This window comes from Scyliorhinus canicula, chromosome 21, assembly GCF_902713615.1.
Source record: "Scyliorhinus canicula chromosome 21, sScyCan1.1, whole genome shotgun sequence".
NCBI classification, from domain to species: domain Eukaryota; kingdom Metazoa; phylum Chordata; class Chondrichthyes; order Carcharhiniformes; family Scyliorhinidae; genus Scyliorhinus; species Scyliorhinus canicula.
Window position 1 is genome coordinate 38,070,373 of NC_052166.1, and position 27,383 is coordinate 38,097,755.

At 46.5% G+C, this 27,383-nt stretch overlaps 1 protein-coding gene across 6 annotated transcripts in view; it reads right to left on the reverse strand.

Annotated features, from left to right (window-relative positions):
• Positions 1-27,383, reverse strand: part of akna (AT-hook transcription factor) — a 204,536-nt gene that overhangs the window by 167,995 nt on the left and 9,158 nt on the right. The window contains exon 1 of one of the 6 annotated variants that reach the window (XM_038781476.1): positions 682-700. The exons of the other annotated variants lie outside the window; for them this stretch is intronic. The gene's annotated coding sequence lies outside the window, so the exon portion shown is untranslated. Of the gene's footprint in view, positions 1-681; positions 701-27,383 lie in introns of those variants that run through there. 6 annotated transcript variants of the gene reach the window in all.

Here is a 27,383-nt window from a genome sequence, read left to right on the forward strand (position 1 = left end):
AGGTAATTCACTGACTGTAAGGCGCTTTGAGACATCCTGAAGTATTGAAAGATACGGCACAGATGCACCTTCTTTCTTTGTCAAGCAACACTTGAAAATGTCGGAGTTTGATTACATTGGACTGACTTCATATCCAGAATCTGTTTAGTCGGTCAAAAATTTATTTTCATACCCTTCAACGAAGTGTCACTGGCAGTTACACTTAACTTAATGCACTTCCAATTGGGTTTGCATCAACAAAATATTTGCAAGCAATAAATCTCAATGAATTTATATTAATTTGACAGATTCCTGCTACCTGGCCTGAATGGAAGGACTATAAATAAATTTGCAACTAATTTCTGCAATGAACAAATTTGACAAATCTGTCTAGTGACTGAACGCAATGACGTGAAGTATATGGAGGCAGTTGTCATTTGTTAAAACACCATCAGACTGTCTCTTTACAGTGAAATATTGAACAAACTACACAGTGCCGTTATATTCATCAAAACACAGAAAGCACATGATCCCATGAAACTAGACTCAGGGAGAAAGTGTCGTGAGTTGAATCAATTGAAACAATACTCACTAAGTTCATCCCTGCAGAGTTCACCTGCTGGTTACACAATCAAATTTATGAACATTAAATAAATCAAACACAAATCTCTCTTTCATCGCATTTAATTGGATTTTACTCACAAAATCTATACCTATTGCAGAGAAGTGGATGGACTACTGCACAGTCCTAATTGCTGCTACTAACTGGTGGGGGAACTGAGGATGATGGTCAAGGGTCACTGCATGTCTCGCTGATAAGGCTTGACATCCTCTCAGTCCTAATAAAGCTGGCTCTTAATATTGGCTTAGTATCCCTTGGGGCCTACATCTGTCACACGCGCAAACAGATCAGCTACACAATGGATCTGCGGCCTGGCCCAATGTCACGGTCATGCAGACTATTAACAGCAGCCATTTCCTGCATCCAACCAACAGGGATAAAAATCAGCATTCCTGACAACTAAAAACTATGAGCTGGATTTTCTGTCCGTCAGACTCGCGCACACTCAACAGGCCTGGAAGCAGGCCCGAGAGACGCTTCTGGCCGCAGCCGGCCCTGGGACGTGATCATGCTGATTGGCCAATTAACAGGGAGCCAATAACAGGGAGCCTTCATGAGGCATGCATTGGGAAAGAGTGAGTGCTGCGAGAGAGGGCAGATGCTGAGGAAAGGGAAGGTGCGTGCGAGAGCTTCTAATATGCTCCCTCAGTGGAGGACAGACGCTACAGAGCTGCCTCAGGGAGCTGCTGGCCTGTGAAAAATAAATAGCGGCGGAAAAGCAATGTGTCTCGGCAGCACATTCTTTTTTTAATTTTTGAGTGCCCAATTCATTTTTTCCAATTAAGGGCAATTTAGCGTGGCCAATCCACCTACCCTGCACATCTTTAGGTTGTGGGAGTGAAACTCATGCAAACACCGGGAAAATGTGCAAACTCCACATGGACAGTGACCCAGAGCCGGGATCGAACCTGGGACCTCAATACTGTGAGGTGGCAGTGCTAACCACTGCGCCACCATGCTGTCCCTTGAACATTCAAACACAAACCTTAGTCCCCAGGCAAAATTTTATTTCAGTACGGGCAGTTCATCCCACCCCAGATCAAGGTTGAAGCTGAAACGTAAAGGCTACCTGGCCATTCTGCCCACCCACCAACCATAAAAGCAGACTAGCCACATAAAATTGCGTTCAATTGTCCCCGTAATGTGCAAAAATACTGCTTGATTATCGGCAGGCACTCTTCCGACTTTTCATTTTAATTTAGGGCATCCAATTGTTTTTTTTTCCAATTAATGGTCAATTTAGTGTGGCCAATCCACCTATCTTTGGGTTTTGGGGTGAGACGTATGCAAATCAGCAACGGGAGGCAGCAGTGCTAACCACTACGCCACCATGCCACTGTGACTTCAGACTCTTGCATGCCCCTGCAGAGTGAAATATTTTTTACTTTTTAAAATAATTTTTATTCAAACTTTTGCATAATATCAACAACAAAAAGACAGAATTTTTTTTTTTTTTTAGAAAGAACAGAAATAACATTCCCCCCCCCCCGCCCCCCCTCGCATACACAGAAGAGGAAATAAATTAATGCCCGACATTGGCACAGAACAACTATGCCCGTCCCTTTAGTACAAAACAACAAAACATCCCCCCAACCTCCCTTCCCCCCCCGGTTTGCTGCTGCTGCTGGCCTGTTTCTATCGTTCTGCCAGGAAGCCCAGGAATGGCTGCCACCTCCTGAAAATCCCCTGCATTGATCCCCTTAGAGCAAATTTCACCTTCTCTAGCTTGAGAAACCCTGCCATGTCGTTGACCCAGGCCTCCATGCTTGGGGACCTCGCGAACTTCCACTGAAGAAGAATTCTCCGCCGGGCTACCAGGGACGCAAAGGCCAGAACACCTGACTCTTTCGCCTCCTGCACTCCCGGCTCCTCCGCAACCCCAAAAATTGCGAGCACCCAGCCCGGATTGACCCTGGATCCTACCACCCTCGACAACGTCCCTGCCATGCCCTTCCAAAATTCCCCCAATGCTGGACATGCCCAGAACATATGGGCATGATTTGCTGGGCTCCCAGAGCACCTAATACACCTGTCCTCACTCCCAAAGAACCGGCTCATCCTTGTCCCGGTCATGTGAGCCCTGTGCAGCACCTGAATGAGGCCAAGCCTCGCACAAGAAGAGGAGTTCACCCTCCCCAGGGCGTCCGCCCACGTCCCCTCCTCGATCTCCTCACCCAGCTCCTCCTCCCATTTACCTTTCAACTCCTCAACCGAGGCCTCGTCCATCTCCTGCATCACTTGGTACGCCGCCAAGATCCTCCCCTCCCCAACCCACACCCCCGAGAGAGCGCCCTGTCCTGGACACCACGCAGCGGCAGCAGAGGGAACCCCGCCACCTGCCGCCTGACAAATGCCCTCACCTGCATTACCGCAAGGCATTTCCCGGGGGGAGCCCGAACGTCCTCTCCAGCTCACCCAGGCTCGCAAATTTCCCATCTATAAACAGGTCCCCCAACCTCCTGATACCTGCCCTGTGCCAACTCAGGAACCCGCCATCAATTCTCCCCGGAACAAACCGGTGGTTTCCCCGTATCGGGAATCCCATCGAAGCCCCCACCTCCCCCCTGTGCCGCCTCCATTGGCCCCAAATTTTGAGGGTAGCCACCACCACCGGGCTCGTGGTATACCTCGTTGGAGGGAACGGCAGCCGTTGGAGGGAACGGCAGCCAGAGTGAAATATTGCACGAGTGTGCAATGGTATCGGGAGGAGTGCACAATGTCTTTTTGTGTGATTTCACACGCATCCGGGTTGAGCGCGCGCACGCTTGGGCAACCTAAAATTCTGGCCCATGCAAATGTGTTTTTTTCAAGCTTGTAACCCAATGAGCAGAGGAACGCGATATCACCTGACATTGGTTACACGTTCCTCAGGCACCCAAAAAAGTACAAAATAATTGGAACACAGCAACTACTTCGAAAGAAGGGGAGGAAATTGAAGTATTAATAAAAAGCTCTCTTAAGGAATTTAGGTCATTTTCACTCGGCGAGTACAATTCTTCTAAATTATAGACAGGCCAACTAACAGCTGCAATTGGCGAGTTTGCTTTGCCAGACCAAAGCCTGAGGTACTTCTCAAAATTCCTCTCACGGTCGAACCCAGGGTACCAATAAGGAGAATTCGGAGTTTCAGGGTCATGATTTAATGCCCATAGTGAAGACACCAGATCACACCCTTTCTTTAGCAGATAGATCGATTGAGTTATGTGCTCATTGACTCTGCTCATTTCCGAGTTCAGATACATATTCAGATCCAAAATTAAATCCAATACACCATCTAAAGAGAAGGAAAATGATTTCACTTGATAACTCTTGATTTGACAACTTGTAGTACATATTTTCCAATTTTAATCCAATAAATAATTCTCATGCTGGGGTGGTAATGGAATAGGCCCAGATTGCAATGAACTTGAATTTATTATTTCTAACATTGGTGGAGGGAAAGCAGTCAACTATGCCTACCAAACAATCACTCTGCTGACAATATTGATTTTAAAGATATTTTATTCACCCAGTATAATTGGATAAACTGATGATTATAGTCTGAGTGAGGGAATTCTCTGATCCTTCACATTGCTGGGATTATCCCTGGGGGGGGGGGGGGGTCACCATTTCAGCACCAATTTCTAAGCAAAGTGACAAAACGCCTCAGAGTCGGTTGCTTGTTCCTTGAGGAACAGGTACCATGTGACCCTTAAAGACATCACAATCATGGAGAACAACCCTGCAAAACCCTCTCGAGCAGCAACAACCTATATTTAAATAGCGCCTTTAGCAGGACTGTCATTAAGCAAAGATGACACTGAGGTGCATAAGGAATATTAGGCAGGTGACCCAAAAGCTTTGGTCAAAGAGGTAGGTTTTGACAAGTATGTTAGAGGAGCAAATCAAAGTGAAGGGATGGAAAACTGTAGAGGGGAAATTTCCAAGCTTGGTGCCGAGGGAATCAAAGCCACAACCACCAGTGATAGAGCAATAAAAATTGGAATAGTTGATTCTGCTAGGGTGGCACTGCCAAGGTGCCTATGTGACACTGCCAGGCTGGAAGGGGCACTGCCAGCATGCCAGGCTGGCAGTGCCAAGGTGCCCGAGTGCCTGGTTGCCCGTGCCATGGTTGGGGTCTGGGGTGACTTGCCCGTAAAGGGATGCGGTGAGGGGGGACTCGAGGACCCCGGAAGTGGTAAGTTGCGTGCAGTGGGGGGGGTCTGGAGATCGTGGTGAGGTCGCAAGATCAGGGCAGCCTTTAAAAATGGCGCCCTGATCCGCGAGCACTCTTCTGTACTGGCGAGCTGAACAGCGTTGAATAGTGGCGTGTTTCTCGGCACGAGCACCCTGCTAACAGTGCCCAAATAGGGGCTCAGTTTTTGTCCCGTTGAATCGCGCAAATGGATCAGGGGAGCTAAGACTGGGATGAAGTCAAGCAATGCTGTGGAGGTACAAATGGATGACCTTAGTGATGGCATGACCATGAGGTCGGAAGTTCATCTCGGGGTCAAATATGACACCAAGGCTGCTCACGGACTGGCTTGTTGCCAGGGAGGGGGATGGAGTTTGGAGGAGACAGGACCAAAAACAACTGCTTCAGTCTTCCCAATAGTTAATTGCAACCTAAGTTGTTCAGTAATTGCAGCATAGTTGTGCCAGGACGTCAATGGATCAAACATATGTGATGCAATAGAAGTATATATTATGTACAAATGCAAATTAGAAATGCTACGATTTATCTATCACCGAGAGTAAATAAATTGCTGTCACTTTTGTTATGTGGGTAAATGCAATATAAGCTACGCTAATAAAAATAAATGAAGGCTAAGTTGGATAGCACCTGGGAATGGGCATCGTCTTTGTTTTGAACCAGTGCCCGTTGGACAAAATACAGACGCTACTTGTTCATCAAAACGACTTCTGCAAGCAGCCAAAGGCCTGCACTGCTCATTATATGTATGTATCAACAAGGTGCCAACAATCAGAACTTACTGGCACCTAAAGCTAGTCTGCACCACTTAAAGGGCAGGTGTACTTTGGCTGGGACAAGTTCTGGGAGTCACGCAGCAAGGTAATCTACCCCAGCAAACAGTGAGGAGTGGCATAACATGAGAGAGAGTGGGCCTCAAAGCTTTTGGGCACTGCCCTGAAGGTCTTGTTGGAGGAGGTGGGGGTTGGTGAAGATGTTCACACACACACACACACACAAAAAGACTCTGGGAGTAGAGAGGTCAATGTCTGCTTCTGCTTCACAGACTAATAGCTGCATTCTGCCGATGTTTATATGGGTAGTGCTAACTAAACCAGGCATGACCTGATAATGAAAATATTGAAAGGGAAATAATCCAAAGACGAGTCTTGAAGATTTCAAGCAATGGAGATGTGACTATTTCCTTTGACAACTTGTTCCATTGTGGGATTGCTCTTGGGAGGAAAGATTTTTGGTGCAATGCCTCGTAAACATATATTATTTGTATTTTGTGTGGATGGCTACCTTGTTTTTTGTCATTGCTGGAGGGCACCAGGTACTTTTTTCAGTCCATTCCAGTGATGGTCCTTGTGAAGTCCAGCAAGATGGCTTAATGTGAGAACGCTGACAAAGAACATCAAGCTATTTATTTCAACAGAGCTGGTTCATTTACACTACTTTAAATGAGTTGCATACCTTACTAAGTAATAGCCAAGAAAAGACCAGAATTAAATCTATGTTATAGAAATCTATAATATCTTTCTAATACAACTAACACCCTATATCTACCTTTTTCCTCACCTTATCTAACACCTTCTCTCAACCTTCTCCCAGAACTCTAGGAGGCACGGTCTATTTATATGACTACTCTGTGATGCCATCTAGTGTTCAGATACATGAACATCATCTTGGTAACCCTTTACACTCCCTACATTATACATATCATTTCAATTCCCACCAAAGCATTCTATAGCTTACAGAACATGATCAATCTGTCTATTGTTATGATTCTTGGCCAGACCCCCAGGTTTTTGGCATGACCTGGTTAGGGACAAATGATGTTATGTTTAAGGTAGATAAACTCTGAGATTTAAGACCCTTGTTAAGGGGATAAAGCCACAACAAATGATTTGTTTTGAACAAAAATAAACTTTACTATACAAGATCGAAAAGATAAAACGGATTACAATATCTGACTTATACTCTGACATTCAGGGTTTATATGAGGTACTTTGATCCTGGTTCAGACCCCAACATTTGTTGAGACACTGGACAAGAACCACAAACACTTTTTGAAATATGTCATTTGTAAAACTTTTACGACTCCTTAATTACAACTTTAGATGACACACAGTCTGGATGCCAAAAATTAGGTTCTTTAATAATATTACTGCAATAAATATACACAATTGCCCCAAAGGCCCACAGCATGAAGTCGCCAACCTTCTACTGCTTTCTTCAATTGCCTGGGCTTCTCCTGAGCCCTCACCACTTAGTCTTTTTTCTGCTTGAAGCCTTTTCTCTGCTCCTCTCTCTCTTAATAACTGAGACCTCTCCCTGGCCTATCTCGGTCTGCTGCCTAGAAGTCTTCTCAACTATGGTGCTACAGTCCCAGTCACATGGCCTGGATTTTTGCATTGTTTGCACAGTTGTACTGGATCCATCCTTGGCACGAAGAACTACGGAAATGCCAAACTGCACTTGCACCACCTACTCTCGGCCCGTGAATGTGCAAAATTACCAAGATCTACCAGGACTTGGCAATCCCGGCCTCTGCTCTCGACGAGGTAAGTTTTAAATTCCTTAACACAATTTTTTTCTCTCCTTTGCTGTAGTGATTCCCATTCCAAATCTTTAAGCAAGGATGTGACAGTGGTCTATTTTCTCTACTGATTCATCTTTGGATTCCTTCAGTATTATTTATATCTCTTGCCATACAATGTGCACACAATGTAAACCATGATAGATAAAACATGCAGTCATCTACAAGTAGTCACACACTGCCAGCTGTTCAACCATGACAGTCACATCACCAAAACAGATTGCACAACACTGAAGGAAATGCTTCTCTTGTAGGACAAGGTGATGCAGAAATGGAACTAACTAGTGGGGCAGGCACATCAGCATATGGAGCAGGTGGTAGTAGTAGCCATTATTGGAACCACCATTGCTGAGGACGTGATCAGCTGTGGGGTTGGAATCAACAATGACAATATCCTCACACCTCTTGTCTTGATCTATGTGGCCTCTGTTCATTCTCTCAGAAATACCATATTGCAGGGAGAATGCCGACTAGTGCACCCACGTATGGTGCAGAAGTATTGAAGTCAGCAAAAAGGTCCTTTAGCGCGTTCCACAACACTCTCTGTACACTTTTGCAACATGAAAAAAACCATAGAATGCAGAGAACCCTTGTAAAATCATAGCAACGGCCAAATGAAATAAACCAACAGCTAATTCAGCTGTGTGTCTTATTAAATCGTACTGGTGGGCCGTCCATCCTGCTGCTTAATGTGTGTTTGGCTGCATGACGTTCAGGGTTGATGTTAGTTGGATGCTCTGTATGATTTGGGCAGAAATACGCATGATGCAATTTGGTCCCTGAACAGCTCCAAACACTGGGCACTCTCGAGCCAATGGCCAGGATTCTCGGAAAACGCGGCAAAGTGTTGACAGCGACGTAAACACCGAAGTGTTTCACGCCGGCATCAATGGGCCTCTTGGCCCAGCGATTCTGTTGCCCAAAGGGGGCCAGCAGGGCGCTGGAGTGCTCTGTGCTGCTCCATCTGCTGTACGTGGCTCTGAACTGCTCGCTCTGGGTCCGCGCATGTGCGCGGCGGCCGCTTGTGCGCCAGCGCCGCACAACATGGCAAAGCCACACAGTGGGCTGGCGCGGAAGAAGGTAGGACCCCACGGAACGTGTGCGCCCGCCAATCAGTGGCCCCCGATCGTGTGTCTGGCCGTCGTGGAGGCCCCCCTTGAAGTCTGATCCCCCTGCCCCCCCACCACGACGACCATCGCGGCCATGGGTCCGAGCTCCCGCCTGGTGGAACCATGTTAGAACCAAGCTGGCGGGAACTTGGCCAGTCGACCGCGGAGAATTACTGCGGGGGCCTCTTTCAATGGCCCCCGACCGGCACTGGATCAACTGCACTCGTGCGGCAGGCTGCGATTCTCCGGTCTCCGGAGAATCACGTTCCGGCATCGTGGACAGTCTTGCCGTCATCTCCGATTGGCTCGGAGAATCCCGGCCAATATCTCCAAAGGGTTTCTGTAGTGACACCTTCAGTTCTGCCTGTGAATTTTTAACTCCCCTTCAATCTAACCTGAACATGCAAAAGCTTCCACTATCCCCTCAATTACAAGCATAGCCCATGGGCACTTGAATGACTGAGTTATGGAGAACTGATTTTCGAATGGGAAAAGCACTTGATCATCGTTTCATTCAAGTCTTTCACAACCTGTAATGTGAGCCCATTATAAAAGCTAATAATTCATCAGGATGTATTTCCCGGAGTAAAAAACCCAAAAAATGTCTTTGTGTGGTCTGGTTTCCACGTTGACGCGTTTTTGGATTTCTCCTCGTCTAACCCGTGGCCTACAGCGGTATTGGGAATGCTTCCGTCAACTCGAGTGACACGAGTCTAACTCAGGTAAGTTTCTTCAAAATGACTTGAATTACACTATATACATTATAATTTCCCAGGTAAGTACATCTCCCTTACAGCTGCAAATCCTAAATAAAAGCAGAAATTGCAGGATAAACTCAGTAGGTCTGGCCATGTTTCGATCTGGTGAACTTGAAGCGTTAGCTCTGTTCATCTCTCCACAGATGCGGAGTTTATCCAGCATTTTTTGCACACACGATCTCCCTTACACATTATTCCATCTCTTGCACATAACTGTTGATGTGTGAACTGGGTCCTCGGCATCATGGAGCAGCAGTGCTAAATACTGTGCCACCATGCTGCCCTATGATTGACTGTGTAGATGCCTCATGTACCGACTCCACTCTTAGTTTGCTTTCATTGTGGTCAATAACAAATTAGATGAGAGTCATTAATAGCTACCTAGTTTGGAAGTACTTAGAAACCTTGATAATCTTATAGACCTAGATTTTTTACTGTAGAAATTAATTGACTTTGGGGAGATTTAATGGAGATAATTAAAATAGTGAAGGCATTAGACCAGTTCTATGTGGACTGACCATTTGTATTAGTCTGGTTTAGAAAGTACATGGAACATATGTGTAAGCAAAAATCTAGGAAAGATGTCAGGACATTTTGCATTGACAGCACGTCATTGAACTTTGCAACAAAGTTATTGGCTTGTTCATTGCGTGGTGATTCACTGCAAGCATCGAAAAAGGTAGCAGATTAAGTTCTAATTGTGGCTGATAACACTAGATGTAAAAGCAGTCATGCTGGGTGAAGTGTCTTACTGTCACTGTGGTTCTCTCGAACTCATGTCTTACAGGGAGGGGGGTGGTCAGAGAGAAATGTCATACAATTCCTTTGTTCCATGTTTATTTTAAAATCTGTTTGATTTCTGTCTTTCCCCAGAAGGTTACTGTAGCTTTCTGTGCTTGGGGAATATTGAAGGTCACAATACTTAGTTCAACGTAACTGTTTAAACTTTCCCAATCCGTCATTTTAATATGTCTGCATAATTCTAATTTACGAGAGTGGAACTCAAACAGAAAAGGGACTTTAAAAAAAAATTCTTCCAGCTCTACAGTCAGAGTTGCATATTTCAATGTTCGACTTTACAGATGTCCCAAAATGGCTGCCCCTAGCAACTTTAAAAAATATATTTCTGGTTGCTAACGTCAGGAAAAAGATACTTGATGCGGAACAAAGCTTTAATAGAATTAAAATGAATTTCTTCATCTATTGCATGTCACCTCAAACATTCAATCAATTGAGTCTTTGCAAGATTATAAAGGACTGAGCGGTTCTTGCGGAATCTTTTCTTCATTGGGTTGCAAATTAAAAATCTTGGGCCAAGAAAATCAGAGCAGGAGAAAATAAATGGCAAAGAGTTTAGAAGTAAATTTTCATACAGCTGATGGATTCTTCGAGGCAGGAAAAAACAGGGTAGGAAGCTTGAACAATTGCAATAATAAATTACTTTGTAACAGTGGAGGTAATCTGGCATTCAATGGCAAAATCATAGCCGATTCATTTCACATTCCTTCCTGCGCAAACATGTTCATGTCTTACAGGATGTTGCACCATCTAAACGCCTCAGAATTTCCCGAGGCTATTTAAGAAGAAACATACTTGAATTGATTCCAGTGACTGAGCTTGTTGCATCATTTAGAACGTACCATGACTTTTATTGCAGCAGAAGTGACTGAAAAATGTTCTGATGGGTGTTTTTTACACAATGCATTGGGCTTAAACAAAAAGGCTAACACACATCTGTGTTGGTACACTCCAGAGGGATTGTGTAGATTTTCTTCAGTTCTGTACTTTCCTATGCTCCATGTTAAATATCACCCATTAATAGTCAAGGAAAATGTATAATTTGGGCAGCTATCACAAACCTGTTCATTACAACAGGCAGGCGTTTCTGTTAAGTTTTTTGTTTCAGAGCAATTCGCCTAAAATCAGCCAAAGCAATGCAAGACAACAAAATCACAGGGCGAAATTCTCCCAAAGGGAGACAAAGTGCCGACGCCGGAGTGAAACCCGGAGTGTTTCACTCCAGCGTCGGAGGCCGCTCCTCGCCCCCTATTCTCCTCCCCCCCCCCCCCCAGGAGCGGCGGCACGTCAATCTCGCGCGCCTGGCCTTGAAGCTTGCGTCAAAGCGGCACGGCCAGAATGACGCGGCCGGCGGCGCCTAAATGACGTCACCCACGCATGCGCGGTTGCTGTCTTCCCCACCGCTGCCCCGCAAGACATGGCGGATTGATCTTGCGGGGCGGTGGAGGGAAAAGAGTGCGTCTTTCAGAAACGCCGGCCCGACGATCGGTGGGCACCGATCGCGGGCCAGACCCCTCCTGAGCACGCCCCTGGTGCTCAATCCTCCCTCCGCCCCCCACAGGCCACACACGCAGCGGTCGCGCGATGTTCACGCCGGCAGTGACCAGGTGTGGTTGGTGCCGGCGTGAACCGGTCGGATTCGGCAGGCCGCTCGGCCCATCCGGGCTGGAGAATCGCCGGTCGCCGTTAGAAACGGCGACCGGCGATTCTCCGAGCAGCCTGTTGCAAAATGCGACATGCTGTTTTGGGGGTGGGGGTGGGGGGGGGGGGGGGGGGGGGGGGGAGAGAATCGCGTGGAGGTGCCAGGGCGGCGTGGCGTGATTCGCCCGGCACTCCCGCGATTCTCCCACCCAGCGTGGGGTCGGAGAATTGCGCCCACAGACCCTCAACCTCAAATCGTGTTTGACACAAATCAACTTTCCACAATCTAATGTTTTTAAAACATTTTGCTAGAAGATGTCCCCATCCACAAGACTGTCCATGTGCTCAGATCAATTGGGGATTTTGTCAAATTTTGGCCGTTTGCAGGTCGTTGAGGAGGCTTTTAAAATGAAACGTTTCTTGGTGCTAGAAGACGAGTAGTCATGTGTCCAAAAAGTTTAGATTCTTTTGAAAGTGTCATAATAAACTGACAACCATACGCCTCAGGGATTGTTGAAAATAAATTGGCTGGACTTCTCCAGCCATTGCGATTCACTTTTCCCGCTGGCAGTGCACCCCACCCCAGGGGTTTCCTGGCAGCGTGGGGTGGTTTCAATGGGAAATCCCATTGACAAGCAGCGGAAAGATCGAATCCCGCCACCAGCGAACGGCGTGCTGCCAACAAATACTCAGCTGGGGGACCGGAGAATCCAGCCCATCACGTGAGTTACTAAACTGGGGAGGCAGCGGCGTAGCGGTATTGTCACTGGTTTGGTAATCCAGAGACGCAGGGTAATCTCTGGGGACCCGGGTTCAGATCCCACCATGGCAGTTGGTGGAATTTGAATTCAATAAAAATCTGGAATTAAAAGTCTAAAAAAAATGTCTAATGTTCTAAAAACCCATCTGGTTCACAAACGTCCTTCAGGGAAGAAAATCTGCCATCCTGATCTGGCCTACATATGACTCCACGGCAAGGTGGTTGACTCTTAAAATGCCCTCAGGGATGGGCAACAAATGCTGACCCAACCAGCACCGTCCACATCCCATGCATGAATACAGAAAACAACAATTGGGTTACTCATAGGTGACAGCTGAGACAAATGGATTTAAAATGTTCCCTTTGCGATACACCTATTTTGCCTTGTGTTCATCAAAAATGAACCCAGTTAGCACTTAAATATATCAAGGAATAAATCAACAGAATTTAGAAAAAAAAAATCACATACTTAGATGCTAACCAAATCTGTTGATTGGTGACAGATTTTACCTTTGGCAATATGCCAATTAGTTTGAGTGGGAACAAAAGGGGCAGCAGGGTAGCATGATGGTTAGCATAAATGCTTCACAGCTCCAGGGTCCCAGGTTCGATTCCCGGCTGGGTCACTGTCTGTGTGGAGTCTGCACGTCCTCCCCCTGTTTGCGTGGGTTTCCTCCGGGTGCTCCGGTTTCCTCCCACAGTCCAAAGATGTGCGGGTTAGGTGGCTTGGCCATGCTAAATTGCCCGTAGTGTCCTAATAAAAGTAAGGTTAAGGGGGGGGTTGTTGGGTTACGGGTATAGGGTGGATACGTGGGTTTGAGTAGGGTGATCATGGCTCGGCACAACATTGAGGGCCGAAGGGCCTGTTCTGTGCTGTACTGTTCTATGTTCTAAAAGGAAAATGAACTCTTCTCAAACCTAAAGCAATTTTGGGCAGAATTTGCACCTTGATTGTTGGTTGCACCCAAGGGGAAACTCCAGGCCTGAGAATTTGCATAAAGACAAATTGTACCGCACATCATCTTGTGGACCCATTTTATTGTTGACACACTTTCAAGCATTGGTAAATCCACTTTAGGATCCTGTGTAGAATTCTAGATACTGCCAACACAAATATTGAGTGATGATATGCTTCGAAATGAGTGCAAGAGTCAGATATGATGATGGATTCAGAAGGTAAATTGAAAGGGACATGATCGAGGTTGTTCAGATGCTTGGACGCAAATATTATTTGGAGTTGTTCTCGTTACAGAACAGAAGGTTGAGAGGAGATCTGATAGAAGTGTTCAAAATCATGAGAAGTCTAAACAGATTGAAAAGGGAGAAAGTGTTCCATTTGGTGGAGCACCAGAGGACACTGATTTAAAATGGTTGGCAAATGAAAATGATGCTGTGAGGAAATTGTTTTCAATGCATAAAGTGGTTCAGGTTTGGAGTGCAGTGGAAGCTGATGAAATTGGGCTTTCCAAAGGGGAAAGCGTCTGAAGAGAAAGGAAAATTACAGAGCTCCAGATAATGGGATGAGGAGTGGGAATAGACGAGTTGCTCTTGTAAAAGAGCTGACATGGACATCGTGATAGGCCCAATGGCCTCCTTAGAACATAGAACAGTACAGCACAGAACAGGCCCTTCGGCCCTCGATGTTGTGCCGAGCAATGATCACCCTACTTAAACCCACGTAACCCGTATACCCGTAACCCAACAATCCCCCCCATTAACCTTACAATACGGGCAATTTAGCATGGCCAATCCACCTAACCCGCACATCTTTGGACTGTGGGAGGAAACCGGAGCACCCGGGGAGGACGTGCAGACTCCACACAGACAGTGATCCAGCCGGGAATCGAACCTGGGACCCTGGAGCTGTGAAGCATTGATGCTAACCACCATGCTACCGTGAGGCCCGTGAGGCCTTCTGTACTGTAACTTTTCGGAGATTCTATGAAATGTAAACAAACAATTTATGTTGGATCGTATGCACAGAGCTAGATACCACAAAATCAAAGAACCTCAAGAACTGGAGAAAATAGGTTTTCTTTCTTTCAACAAAAGAGTTTTAACCAAGTAACACAGAGACCAAATAGAAACAGCTAATGGGGTTTCAAATCATTGTTAGGACAAATATTCAATTACAATAGGACAGAAGACTTTACTATGGGCAGACATTTTATGTGAAATTTAGATGGTCTTGTGGTGTAATGGGTGGTGTCTCCATCTCTGGGCGAAAAGCTCTGGGATCAAGTCCCACTTCAGCACTTGATAACGTTCATAATGTGGCCAATCAGATTGAGTATCTGTGGGTACATCCCTCCAAAATGCTTGGTGGGAGGTCGAAGGAGTGACAGTGTTTTCTGGGCAGCCATACTGCAGAAGGCAATGACAGAATGCTGCAGTAATTTGCCAAGAATAATCATGGACCAATCCAATTGAATCCCATGGTTGTCAACGCGCCCTGAGGGCATGGTACGTGGAGGAGGAGGATTCTACGAAACAGCACTTTTCTGGTCCGTAAAAATATCACTCTAGGTAAATGAATCAATGGCTGAAAGTTTTGGGCTCTTCCACCGTCGGATCAGACCCGCCAAAGGCCACGCCCCTGCCTCCCGTGGTGGATGCAAGCCATAGGAAAAATGCCTGACATTTGTGGGACCAGAAGATGCGCCTGCCGGCTAATGGCGGCTGCAAAACACGCCACCGGGAGAGCATAACATCCCATCCAATGGATATTTAACAAAGCCAGTATAATGAGATAATTATTCAGTTGGAATATTTGGTTTGTGGCAGGGAACACAATGCAAAAGCAACCTTCAGTGGATTAAATACAATCGGGCTGTATTTTACAGCCTTTCCCACTGTTGGCATCTTCTGGTTCCTGCCGAAGGTGACCCCCCGTCCATGGGGGGCGGATGGACGAGCCACGCAAAACATTGTGGACATCGGCGGGACCGGAAAACATTCCACGGTGGTGGGCTCAGAGGAAGGAATCTTTCCAAAATGTATAACTGATACAGAATTACAGAGAGTCCACCGAACAGACACTGACCATTCAGCCCAACTGTTCGGTAGTGGTGCTTATTCCTCCACACAAGCCTACCTAGTTTGTCTAATCGTTACGACTTACCCGTTATACCTCTTCTCCTTGAAAGTATTTATCCAGCTTCCTTTTAAATGCGTCAATACTATTCTCCTCAACAACTTCCTGTTGTAGCAACTCCGTGTTCTACCGCTCTTGGGAAATATAGGCCGGGATTCTCCGATTCTCCGGCCATTCGCTGGTGGTGGGAATTCTCTGCCCCCCCCCCCCCCCCCCCCCCCCCCGCCCCCCGTCCCCCCACCCCCACTGTGGGTTTCCTGGCGGCTTGGGGTGGCTTCAATGGGAATTCCCATTAACAGCGGCAGGAACAGCGACTCCTGCCACCAGCGAATGGCGCAGCGCCTCCTGTCACCGAGAAACACCCAGCTGGGCAATCCTGCCCTTAAGTTTCTCCTGATTCCATACAGGATTTATTAGTCTTTATTTTATATTTACAGTCCCTAATTTCTGTCCCCCCACAAGTGGAAACATGTCCTACACATCGAATCATAGCATCTCTACAGTGCAGTAAGAGGCCATTCGGCCCATCGAGTTTGCACCCTCCTTTTTAAAGAGCACCCTGCCTAGGTCCATTCTTTCGTGTTATCCCCATCTGACTGCACATCCCTGGACACAGGGGCAATTTAGCACGGCTCATCCACCTAACCTGCACATCTTTGGACTGTGGGAGGAAACTGGAACACCCGGATGAAACCCACGCAGACTCGGGGAGAACGTGCAGACTCCGCACAGTCACCCAAGGTTGGAATTGAATTCGGGACCCTTGCGCTGTGAGGCAGCTGTACTGCCCACCGCGCTGCCCATCTATTTATAAAACCCCCCCTGTAATTTTAAAGACATCAATTGGGAGCTGGTTTAGCTCAGTTGGCTGGACAGCTGGTTTGTGAGGTAGAATAAGCCCAACAGCTTGGGTTCAATTCCTGTACCAGCAGAAGTTATGTATGAGCAGCACGGTAGCCCAGTGGTTAGCAGAGTTGCGTCACAGCTCCAGGGTCCAAGGTTCGATTCCCGGCTTGGGTCACTGTCTGTGCGGCGTCTGCCCGTTCTCCCTGTATCTGCGTGGGTTTCCTCCGGGTGCTCCGGTTCCTCCCACAGTTCAAAGATGTGCAGGTTAGTTGGATTGGCCAGGCTAAATTGCCCTGAGTGTCCAAAAAGGTTGGATGGGGCTACTGGGTTACGGGGATAAAGGGGATGGGGTGGAGGCGTAGGGTTGAATTAGGGTGCTCTTTCCAAGGGCCGGTGCAGAATCAATGGGCAGAATGGCCTCCTTCTGCACTGTAAATTCTATGAATAAAGAGGTCAGCTCAACCTTCTCCTCATTCAAGGGTGCATACTTTTAGTTAGTTGTGTGGTTCTGCTGTGCAGTCATTGTTTTAGAATGTTATAAACCATACTCGTGAAAAATCCATTCGGATAGGTGGGGAGAAAATCTCAACCTTACCTGTATGGTAGGAGGCACAATTAGATAGACGGAAAATAAAACTGGATGGGTTGTAAAACGAGTGACCAGTCCCAACCTCTAGGTTTGTTGCTATGCAGATTAGGTCAAAATGACCAAAAACCTGCAGCATGGTAGCAGACCATTCGATCCATCATGCCCATACTTGTTCTAAAAATCATCAAATTAGTCCTAGACAGCGGTGCTCTGTAAATAGTTCTGGTTTAGCTCTTATGCACATTATAAAATGTAGAGGTGGCAGTTGCTTTTATGGTGAGTCTAGAGTGTACAGTGTTACAAGCCCAGTTCTTGGGTTATTACCGTCTGCTGCATTCAGCTTAACATTCCTTCAATATTCTCCACACATCAGAGGCCCCACTGCTACTACTTGGTTGAATGTCATTTCCTTCTTCCCCAACTTTCAAAATAAACTTCGCTGAGGGAGCTCTAGTCTGCTCGTGCAGTCTGCGGCAGTCGGATTTTAAAAGGATATTGCCGTCTCGTGCCGTCTTGGCACTCACAGAAATTCTGACAGATGAAGTATCAAATCACTGTCTAATAACCCTGGAGGTCAGAAGCCAGCAATTCAAATTCTCTCCACACAATGAGGATTTCATGTCTCGTTGACTGATCTTCATAACGCAGATTTAAAATAAATTTTAGTGCCGAAGTGTAGAAAAGATCTGAAATTGAATTTATTGGACCAGGCAGGTTTTTTAAACAAAGAGTCACACAGCAAGTTAAAAGGCACAAGGAATTTCTCTAGATTTACCAGTGGAATTCAAATCCTTCAGCATACTCAAACCGATAATTAACAGGGAAATCAACACTGAATACGTACATTTGGGTAAACCTCTAAAATCATGCTGCTCTATTCTTCTGACACAATCAAATTAAATGTACAATATATGGAGTACGGCACATGTGTGAAATTGGAGGAAGTGAATTATATAAATTACAATTTTGTCCTAAACCTTTGGACACTATCCTGCCCATAAAGGATCCGATCATTTATATGTTGCACTTTCAATGGGTGACTTCTTCAACGTTTGAAGAGTATCTCGGAAATGAAGCTGAACGGTTTATCCTAGAATTTACAGTGCAGAAGGAGGCCATTCAGCCCATCGAGTCTGCACCGGCTCTTGGAAAGAGCACCCTACCCAAGGTCAACAACTCCACCCTATCCCCATAACCCAGTAACCCCACCCAACACTGAGGGCAATTTTGGACACTAAGGGCAATTTATCATGGCCAATCCACCTAACCTGCACATCTTTGGACTGTGGGAAGAAACCGGAGCACCCGGAGGAAACCCACGCAAACACGGGAAGGATGTGCAGGCTCCGCACAGACAGTGACCCAAGCCGGAATCGAACCTGGGACCCTGGAGCTGTGAAGCGATTGTGCTATCCACAATGCTACGGTTCTGAACCCAGGAAGGGAGAGTTGCTTATTTGACTCCCAACCTACTGCAGCTATGAATATATTGGATGAAGGTTATGAAGTAACAGTGATCCCAAATTATGGCTGTTCGTTTTTAATGCAATGGAAAATTTACCCAGGATGGAGTTGTTTTGTTACAATTTATATTAAGAAGACAAATGGAGTTTTGTCCTTTATTGCTAGAGGGATAGAGTTTAAGACTAGGGAGGTTATGCTGCAACTGTATAAGGTGTTAGTGAGGCCACACCTGGAATATGGTGTTCAGTTTTGGTCTCCTTACCTGAGAAAGGACGTACTGGCACTGGAGGGTGTTCAGAGGAGATTCACTCAGTTAACCCCAAGAGTTGAGGGGGATTTGGTGAATGTAACTTGGTAATTCATACTGTATCTTTGTAAGCGCAGTAGCGATATCCGACCACTAGGGGGAGTAGCTCTGGGAATGCTCAGGAGTTTGTACGGGGCTCCACCCTTGGCTCCGCCCATGACTCCTCCCCCTTGTGCTGCTGTATAAATACCCTTGTCCAGAGTCAGCCTGCAGTTCACCGAGAGTTCATCAACGGGTAACAGGCTGGCTCTGTAGTAAGTAGATTAAAACCACTGTTCATATCGGAAAGCACGTGTCTGGTGAATTGATGGTTCCATCAGGGGAGGATTACGAGGAGAGGTTGACTAGACTGGGACTGTACTAATTGGAATTTAGAAGGATCCGGGGGGGATCTTATAGAAACATATAAAATTATGAAGGGAATAGATAGGATAGATGTGGGGAGGTTGTTTCCACTGGTGAGTGAAAGCAGGACTAGGGGGCATAGCCTCAAAATAAGGGGAAGTAGATTTAGTACTGAACTCAGGAGGAACTTCTTCACCCAAAGTGTTGTGAATCTATGGAATTCCCTGCCCAGTGAAGCAGTCGAGGCTCCTTCATTGAATGGTTCAAAGATAAAGAATAAAGGAATAAAGGGTTATGGTGTTCAGGCGGGAAAGTGGAGCTGAGTCCACAAAAGATCAGCCATGACCTCATTGAATGGCGGAGCAGGCTCGAGGGGTCAGATGGCCTATTCCTGCTCCAAATTCTTATGTTCTTATGATATGCTAAAAATTAGAAGGTTGAAAGTCATTGGGACCAATATACAGATAAACAGCCACCTATCAAGACTCAGTCTGGCTTTGGTATCATGGCAAAGCTCCCTCACTTAGTCTAATAAAATTGCTGACTTTTAAAAGTTAGAGCTCATTGAGGTACATGGGTAAGCAGAGTATCCTATCTCACGGGAGTACACAGGTAACCAGGGTATCTTATCTCATGAGGGTACACAGGTAACTAGACTATCCTACCTCATGGGAGTACACAGGTAACCAGAGTATCCTATCTTCATTGTGAAACATCACAGTATTCTCAACTATATAGCACAATTCCGTTTCTATCACAGGCCAGCAAAGTACTGGGGTGATTTAATGTAATCTGTAATAAGCAATCAGAATGCACCATGCACACCCAGCCTCTGCTCAAAAAAACAGACCATCCATTTGCAGCATATTCCCTTCCTCCCTTCAATTCTCTCCTTTCCTTCCTTTCCTTGAGGGTATTCGCTTAAAGCTGCCATCTGGTTACACAGGCATCAGCCACCGTCTGCTACCATTTGCGCGCGATACAAGAAAGCGAGTGTTGGAAGCTTCACCAATGGAGAGAACAGCTTAGCCAAATTCCTGGAGTATTTGGCTAGCTATGAGCAGGAATCCTGGCTGAACAATGTCCTTCCCTAATCTAAGGGAGCTGATGCCACATCCAGTGCAGGTTAAGTAATGCAGTGTGTAGATTGATTGAACCCACAGCCTTCTTGATTAGTATGGCTCATCTATTAGCATGTTGCCAGCATTAAATTTACATTCACTTTTTTTTATTCTTTTCAGGAGATGCACGCATCACTGGCCAGGCCAGCATTCGTATTGCCCACTCCTAATTGCCCTTGAGAAGGTGTTAGTGAGCCAGCTTCTTGAACCGTTGAAGTAAGTACACCGATAGTGCTGTTAGGGAGAGAGCTCCAAGATTTTGACCCAGCGGCAGTGAAGGAATGATGGTATAGTTCCAAGACAGGACGGTGTGCTTCTTGGAGGGTAACATGCTGCTGGTGGTTTTCCCATCTGCTGCCCTCGTCCTTCTAGGTGGTAGAGGTCACAGGTTTGGAAGCTGCTGTCAGGAGGAGCTTTGTTAAGTGCATCTTGTAGATGCTACACCCTGCTACCACTGTGCGTTAGTGGAGGAGGGAGTAGATGTTAAAGGTGGTGGTATGTGAGGTGCCAATCACATGGGCTGCTTTGTCCTGGATAGTGCCCTCCTTCTTGAGTGTTGTTGGAGCTGCACTCATCCAGGCAACTGTAGTGTGTTGCATCACATTCCTGACTTTTACCCTGTAGATAGTAGACAGGCTTTGGGGAGTCAGGAGGTGAGTTACTCTCCACAGAATTCAAAGCCTCTGACCTGCTCTTGTAACCACAGTATTTCGATAGTTGGTTCAGTTCGTGGTCAATGGTGAGCCCCAGAATGTAGATAGTGGGGTATTCAGCGATGGCAATATCATTGAATGTCAAGGGGAGATGGTTGGATTCTCCCTCCCTTGTTAGAGGTGGATTTTGCGAGGCACAAATGGTACTTACCACTTGTCAGCCCAAGCCAGAATCTTGGGGCAGGTTACGTCCTTTAGAAGGATGGCAGCCCCAACAATATCTAATTTGTTGCATGGCCTCCATAAAATGTAGCAGTGTCTCACAATCATTCAATAATAATAACCTTTATTGTCATAAGTAGGCTTACATTAACACTGCAATGAAGTTACTGTGAAAAGCCCCTAATCGCCACATTCCGGCGCCTAGTCGGTACACAGAGGGAGAATTCAGAATATCCAATCCACCTAACAGCACTTCTTTCGGGACTTGTATGAGGAAATTGGAGCACCTGGAGGAATCCCACACGGACACAGGGAGGACGGGCAGACTCCACACCCCAAGTCGGGAATCGAACCTGGGATCCTGCAGCAGTGAAGCATAAGAGCTACCCACTGTGTTACCGTGCCGCCTGGGGTTGTCTCCAGCTTTCTGACCCATCTTCAAGACTCCCGACACCAGAATAAATTTCAGCCCAATGCCGTAGGCTGAAGCAGCCTATTTGCAACTTCAGTGTCCTCTTCAACCTTAGGTTGGTTACAGTTCCTTGATAAAGACTATCTGCTTCCACCTTCATTGCATGTCACCTTTCACTGAAAGCCTCATCTTTTACTCTTCCATGGGGTGTGGGCATCGCTGGCCCATCCTGAATTACTCATAAAATGAGTGGTTTACTGGACAATTTCTGAGGGTGGTTAAGAGACAGCCACATAGCTGAGGGTTTAGAATCACAGATAGACACACTGTACTTGGATTTCCAGAAAACATTTAATAAGGTGCCACGTTAAAGGCTATTGCAAAGAAATAAAAGCCCATGGTACAGGAGGTAAAGTATTAGCCTGGATTAAACATTGTCTGACTGGCAGAAAACGGCGAGTATGTATAAATGGATATTTGTCTCATTGACGGAGTCCCGCAGGGGTCTGTGCTGGGGCCTCAACTTTTACAATTTACATCAATAACTTAGATGAGGGGAGCAAAGGCAAGGTCGCTAAATTTTGCAGATGACACAAAGGTGGGTAGGAAAGTACGTTGTGAAGAAAACATATGTGAGCGGGCAAAAAATCTGGCAGATGAAGAATAATGTGGGGAAAATGAGAAATTGTTCACTTTGGCAGGAAGAATAAAACATAAAAAGAGTATTACTTAAATGGAGAACAACTGCAGAGGAATCTGGGTATTCTTGTGCACAAGTCACAAAATGTTAGCTTCAAGGTACAGCATGTAATCAAGAAGGCTAATGGGTCACTGTCCTTATGGAGTTTGCACATTCTCCCCACATCTGCGTGGGTCTCACCCCCACAACCCAAAAATGTGCAGGGTAGGTGGATTGGCCACGCTAAATTGCCCCTTAATTCCAAAAACGTAACAAATGGGCAATTTAAATTTTAAAAAAACGCCCTCAGCTTTATTGACAAGGTAGACACGGAAATGATGTTTCCTATTCTTGGTGAGTCCAGGACTAGGGGACACTATTTTAAAATTCTGGGGGTCGCCCTTTTATGACAGATGTGAGAATTTTTTTCTCTCAGAGGAATGAGTGAGTTTGGAACTCTGTGATTTAGACGGTGATGGAAATGGATCACTGAACAGTTTTAAGGTGGAGGTAGACAGATTCTTGTTGGACAAGGGAATCAAAGGTTATTAGTGGTAGAGGAGAATGCGGACATCAATATAGACAGATCAGGCATGATCTCATTGAATGGTGGAGCAGGCCAAATGGCCTACTTCAGCTCCTATTTCATAAATTCGTAGGCCAAGGACAACAGATTTCCTTCTCTAAAGGGACATGCTATTCATGGTCATCATTACTGAGACTAGCTTTCAATATTTATTCGTTGAATTTAAATTCCACCAGCTGCCATGGTGGGATTTGAAGTCATCTCCCAAGGGTTTAGCCACTGGATTACTAGTCCAGTGACATGATCACTCTGTCACCATTGTCTCCCAGCCTCAATAAACCTCACCTCCTCAAAATCTCAGCCGCCTGCATTCCAGGCACACCAACATCCTGCTCACATTTCATCCCTCTTCATTGCTGCTGGTCCCACAGTGGCTCAAATTTCAAATTTTCAGACAACACTTAGATTCCAATTCCCCCTCAATCTTTTGATAATCCTTCAGATCTTAAACCAATCTCTTTTGTCATGCCATTAATATCCTTCAACTCAGCATAAATCTGTAAAACACATTGGGACTTTTTTCTCAATTGAAATTGGTTTATATAAGTCCAAGCTGTTGTTGGGAGTGGTCACATGGACAATGGCAGACCACCAATGCTACACCCAAGTGGGAATCCAGACAGCATTGCCGGTTAGTCAGCTGCAATCTGAAGAAATCTGGCACACGGGACACTAGACAACACTCAAAAGGGGAAACACTGGCAGTGGCACAATGACCAAGTGAATCAACAACTGGCCAGGGTCAAATCAGCCAACTGACTACAAACCGGGATTTGAATCTGTGTGGTATTCACCACTGTTTGTATAATACGTTTATGAGAGGTAATACGGTAAGGCTCCGTACTACAGGTACGGCGGTAGATCCCTGCCTGCTGGCTCCGCCCAGTAGGTGGAGTATAAATGTATGTGCTCACCGAGCTATAGCCATTTCGGCAGCAGCTGCAGAAGGCTCCACATCTCTGGGTAATAAAGCCTCGATTACTCTCTACTCTCGTCGCGTCGTAATTGATAGTGCATCAATCTGTGATTCCCTTTGATTCATGTCCTGGTTCCTTTTACCTGAGTGGAATACAGCCAATGGCAAACTTTGCCCTCTGCTGGCTGCACTTGTAATCCCAAAGGATCCAAGAGAGCAATTTTAAATGCCTTCACCTAGCAGATTTGAATGGTGCAATAATCGCATCAAAATGAGGAAGGTAAACCAACCTTAGTGCCCAGTTAACATTGGCGATGTGGCCATCCCCATATTGAGAGCATTCTACACAAGAACAGAGGATGCTGGAAAAACTCAGTAGGTCTGCCAAATCGAATAGAACAGAAACAGAGTTAATATTTCAAGAACTTACCTCTTTGTCAGAGTCAATGCTACATCGTGTTCTGTTTGAGGTAGATCTGGAAACCATACTAAAAAAAAGGTGTCTAGATTATGAGACAAACGAGGGACCATGCATAGTGATGGTGCGCAGTGACCTGGTAGAAATATCTCGATTATCTGTACCATCAAGCAACATTTGGTATATTGCAAAGACAGAGGTGTCTGACTGTGCCTTGCTTGGCTCATTCATCAGAACTAGGAGCAGGATTAAGCAATTCAGCCCCTCGAGCCCACTCCACCATTCATAGAATAAAATCATAGAATCTTTGCAGTGCAGAAGGAGGCCATTCAGCCCATCGATTCTGCACCGGTCCTTGGAAAGAGCACCCTGCTTAAGGCCACACCTCCACCCTATCAAAGGGGCCTCACGGTAGCATGGTGGTTAGCATCAATGCTTCACAGCTCCAGGGTCCCAGGTTCGATTCCCGGCTGGGTCACTGTCTGTGTGGAGTCTGCACATCCTCCCCGTGTGTGCGTGGGTTTCCTCCGGGTGCTCCGGTTTCCTCCCACAGTCCAAAGATGTGCGGGTTAGGTGGATTGGCTATGCTAAATTGCCCGTAGTGTAAGGTTAATGGGGGAATTGTTGGGTTACGGGTATAGGGTGGATACGTGGGTTTGAGTAGGGTGATCATTGCTCGGCACAACATCGAGGGCCGAAGGGCCTGTTCTGTGCTGTACTGTTCTATGTTCTATGTTCTAAATGCCTCTGTGGTTAGCACTGTTACTTCACAGCACCAGGGTCCCAGGTTTGATTCCCGGCTTGGGTCACTGTCGCGGGAAGGGAAGGGAAGGGAAGGGAGGGGGAAAAGACCTGGACGGATCAATATTCTCATCCCCCACAGTCTTTAGCGTCTTATTCAAACCCTTGAGTTTTAGCTGAGGGGCAGCAGATTTAAGACAGAGATGAGGAGAAATTATTTCCCCTAAAGGGTCGTGAATCTGTGGAATTCACTCCCCCAGATTGCGGTGGATTCGGGGACAGAGTAAATTTGAGATAGGCAGACTTTTAATTAATAATGGGTTGAAGGGTTAGGGAGAATGGGCCGGGTAGTGGAATAGAAGCTGAGGTGAGATCCGCCAAGATCGTACTGAATGTTGGCACAGTGGTTAGCACTGCTTCCTTACAGCTCCAGGGACCTGAGTTCAATTTCAGCCTCGGGTGACTATCTGTGTGGAGTCTGCACGATCTCCCCGTGTCTGCATGGGTTTCCTCCAGGTGCTCCGGTTTCCTCCCACAGTTCAAAGTTGTGCAGGTTAGCTGGATTGACCATGATAAATTGCGCCTTTGTTTCCAAAAGGTTAGGCGGGATAGTGGGTTGCAGGGATAATAATAATCTTTATTATTGTCACAAGTAGGCTTACATCAACACTGCAATGAAGTTACTTTGAAAAGCTCCTAGTCACCACATTCCGGCACCAGTTCAGGTAATCTGGGGGAGAATTCAGAATGTCCAAATGACCTAACAGCACGTCTTTTGTGACTTGTGGGAGGAAACCGGAGCATCCGGAGGAAACCCACGCAGACACGGGGAGAATGTGCAAACTCCACACAGATAGTCACCCGAGGCTGGAATTGAACCCGGGTCCCTGGAGCTGTTGGCAGCAAGTCTTTTTTTTAAATTTAGCGTACCCAATTAATTTTTTTTCCAATAAAGGGGCAATTTAGCGTGTTCAATCCACCTACCCTGCACATCTTTGGGTTGTGGGGGCGAAACCCAAGCAAACACGGGGAGAATGTGCAAACTCCACATGGACAGTGACCCAGAGCCGGGATCAAACCTGGGACCTTGGCGCCATGAGGCAGTGTGGAGTTTGCACTTTCTCCCCCTGTCTGCGTGGGTTTCCTCCGGATGCTCCGGTTTCCTCCCACAGGTCACGAAAGACGTACTGTTAGGTCATTTGGACATTCTGAATTCTCCCTCTGTGTACCCAAACAGGTGCCGGAATGTGGTGACTAGGGGCTTTTCACAGTAACTTCATTGTAGTGTTAATGTAAGCCTACTTGTGACATTAATAAAGAGGGCCACCTGTTTGGGTACACAGAGGGAGAATTCAGAATGTCCAAATGACCTAACAGCACGTCTTTCGTGACCAGTGGGAGGAAACCGGAGCATCCGGAGGAAACCCACGCAGACAGGGGGAGAAAGTGCAAACTCCACACTGCCTCATGGCGCCAAGGTCCCAGGTTTGATCCCGGCTCTGGGTCACTATCCATGTGGAGTTTGCACATTCTCCCCGTGTTTGCTTGGGTTTCGCCCCCACAACGCAAAGATGTGCAGGGTAGGTGGATTGAACACGCTAAATTGCCCCTTGTTGGCAGCAAGTCTACCCACTGTGCTACCATTCAATACGATCATGGCGGATCTCACCTCGGCTTCTGTTCCACTATCAGCCCGTTCTCCCTAACCCTTCAACCCATTACTAGTTAAAAATCTGCCTATCTCCACCTTAAATTTACTCAATGTCCCGAATCCACCACACTCTGGGGTAGCAAATTCCACAGATTCACGACCCTTTGAGAGAAGTAATTTCTCCTAATCTCCGTTTTAAATCTGCTGCCCCTTATCTATAACTATGACCTCTCGTTCTCGACAACCCCACAAGAGGAAGCGTCCACCTGCGTCTACTTTGTCAATGCCCTTTATCATCCTATACATCTATTCACATGCGGCCGTTAAGCAGTTCTTTTGGCTTCCTTTCAACGTGCGTTCAACCCCATAAATCACAAGTCCAGCCCCCGAAAGACGGGCCATGTCCACAGAGGCAGAGCAGAGTAAAACGATTGTTCGAAGCCAAATCAAGGATTTGAACGCTAAAAACTCGGTGTTCTTTGCCTCCCTTCCCTTCCCGGGAACACTGATGTTTGGAGCGTCGCAGAGGAAAGTGCCCTTTTGTTCGGATGTTAACTTCAGCCGAATGTGTGAGATGCCCCCCTGTTTTGTGGCTTGGGGAGTTTGCCCAAGCCCCCCCCCCCCCCCCCCCGGCGAGCTGGTCAGACAGAGCAGTGTGTGCAGGCTGACAGCTTTCAGCGCCGCCGCCGCCGTCAGTTTCAATTCTATTTCACCGCACGTTGCCGGTCCCCCGCTGCCTATTTCACAACGCGGCCGTCTCCTGCTTCCCATCCCGGCGGCTGCTCTCTCTCTCTCTCTCTCTCCGCCCTCTCAAACTCCCGTCCGCTCGAATGACCAATTCAACTCAAAAAAATCAAAGCAAGATTTAAAATCAAATCAAAGGTAAAGCCAACCCCATT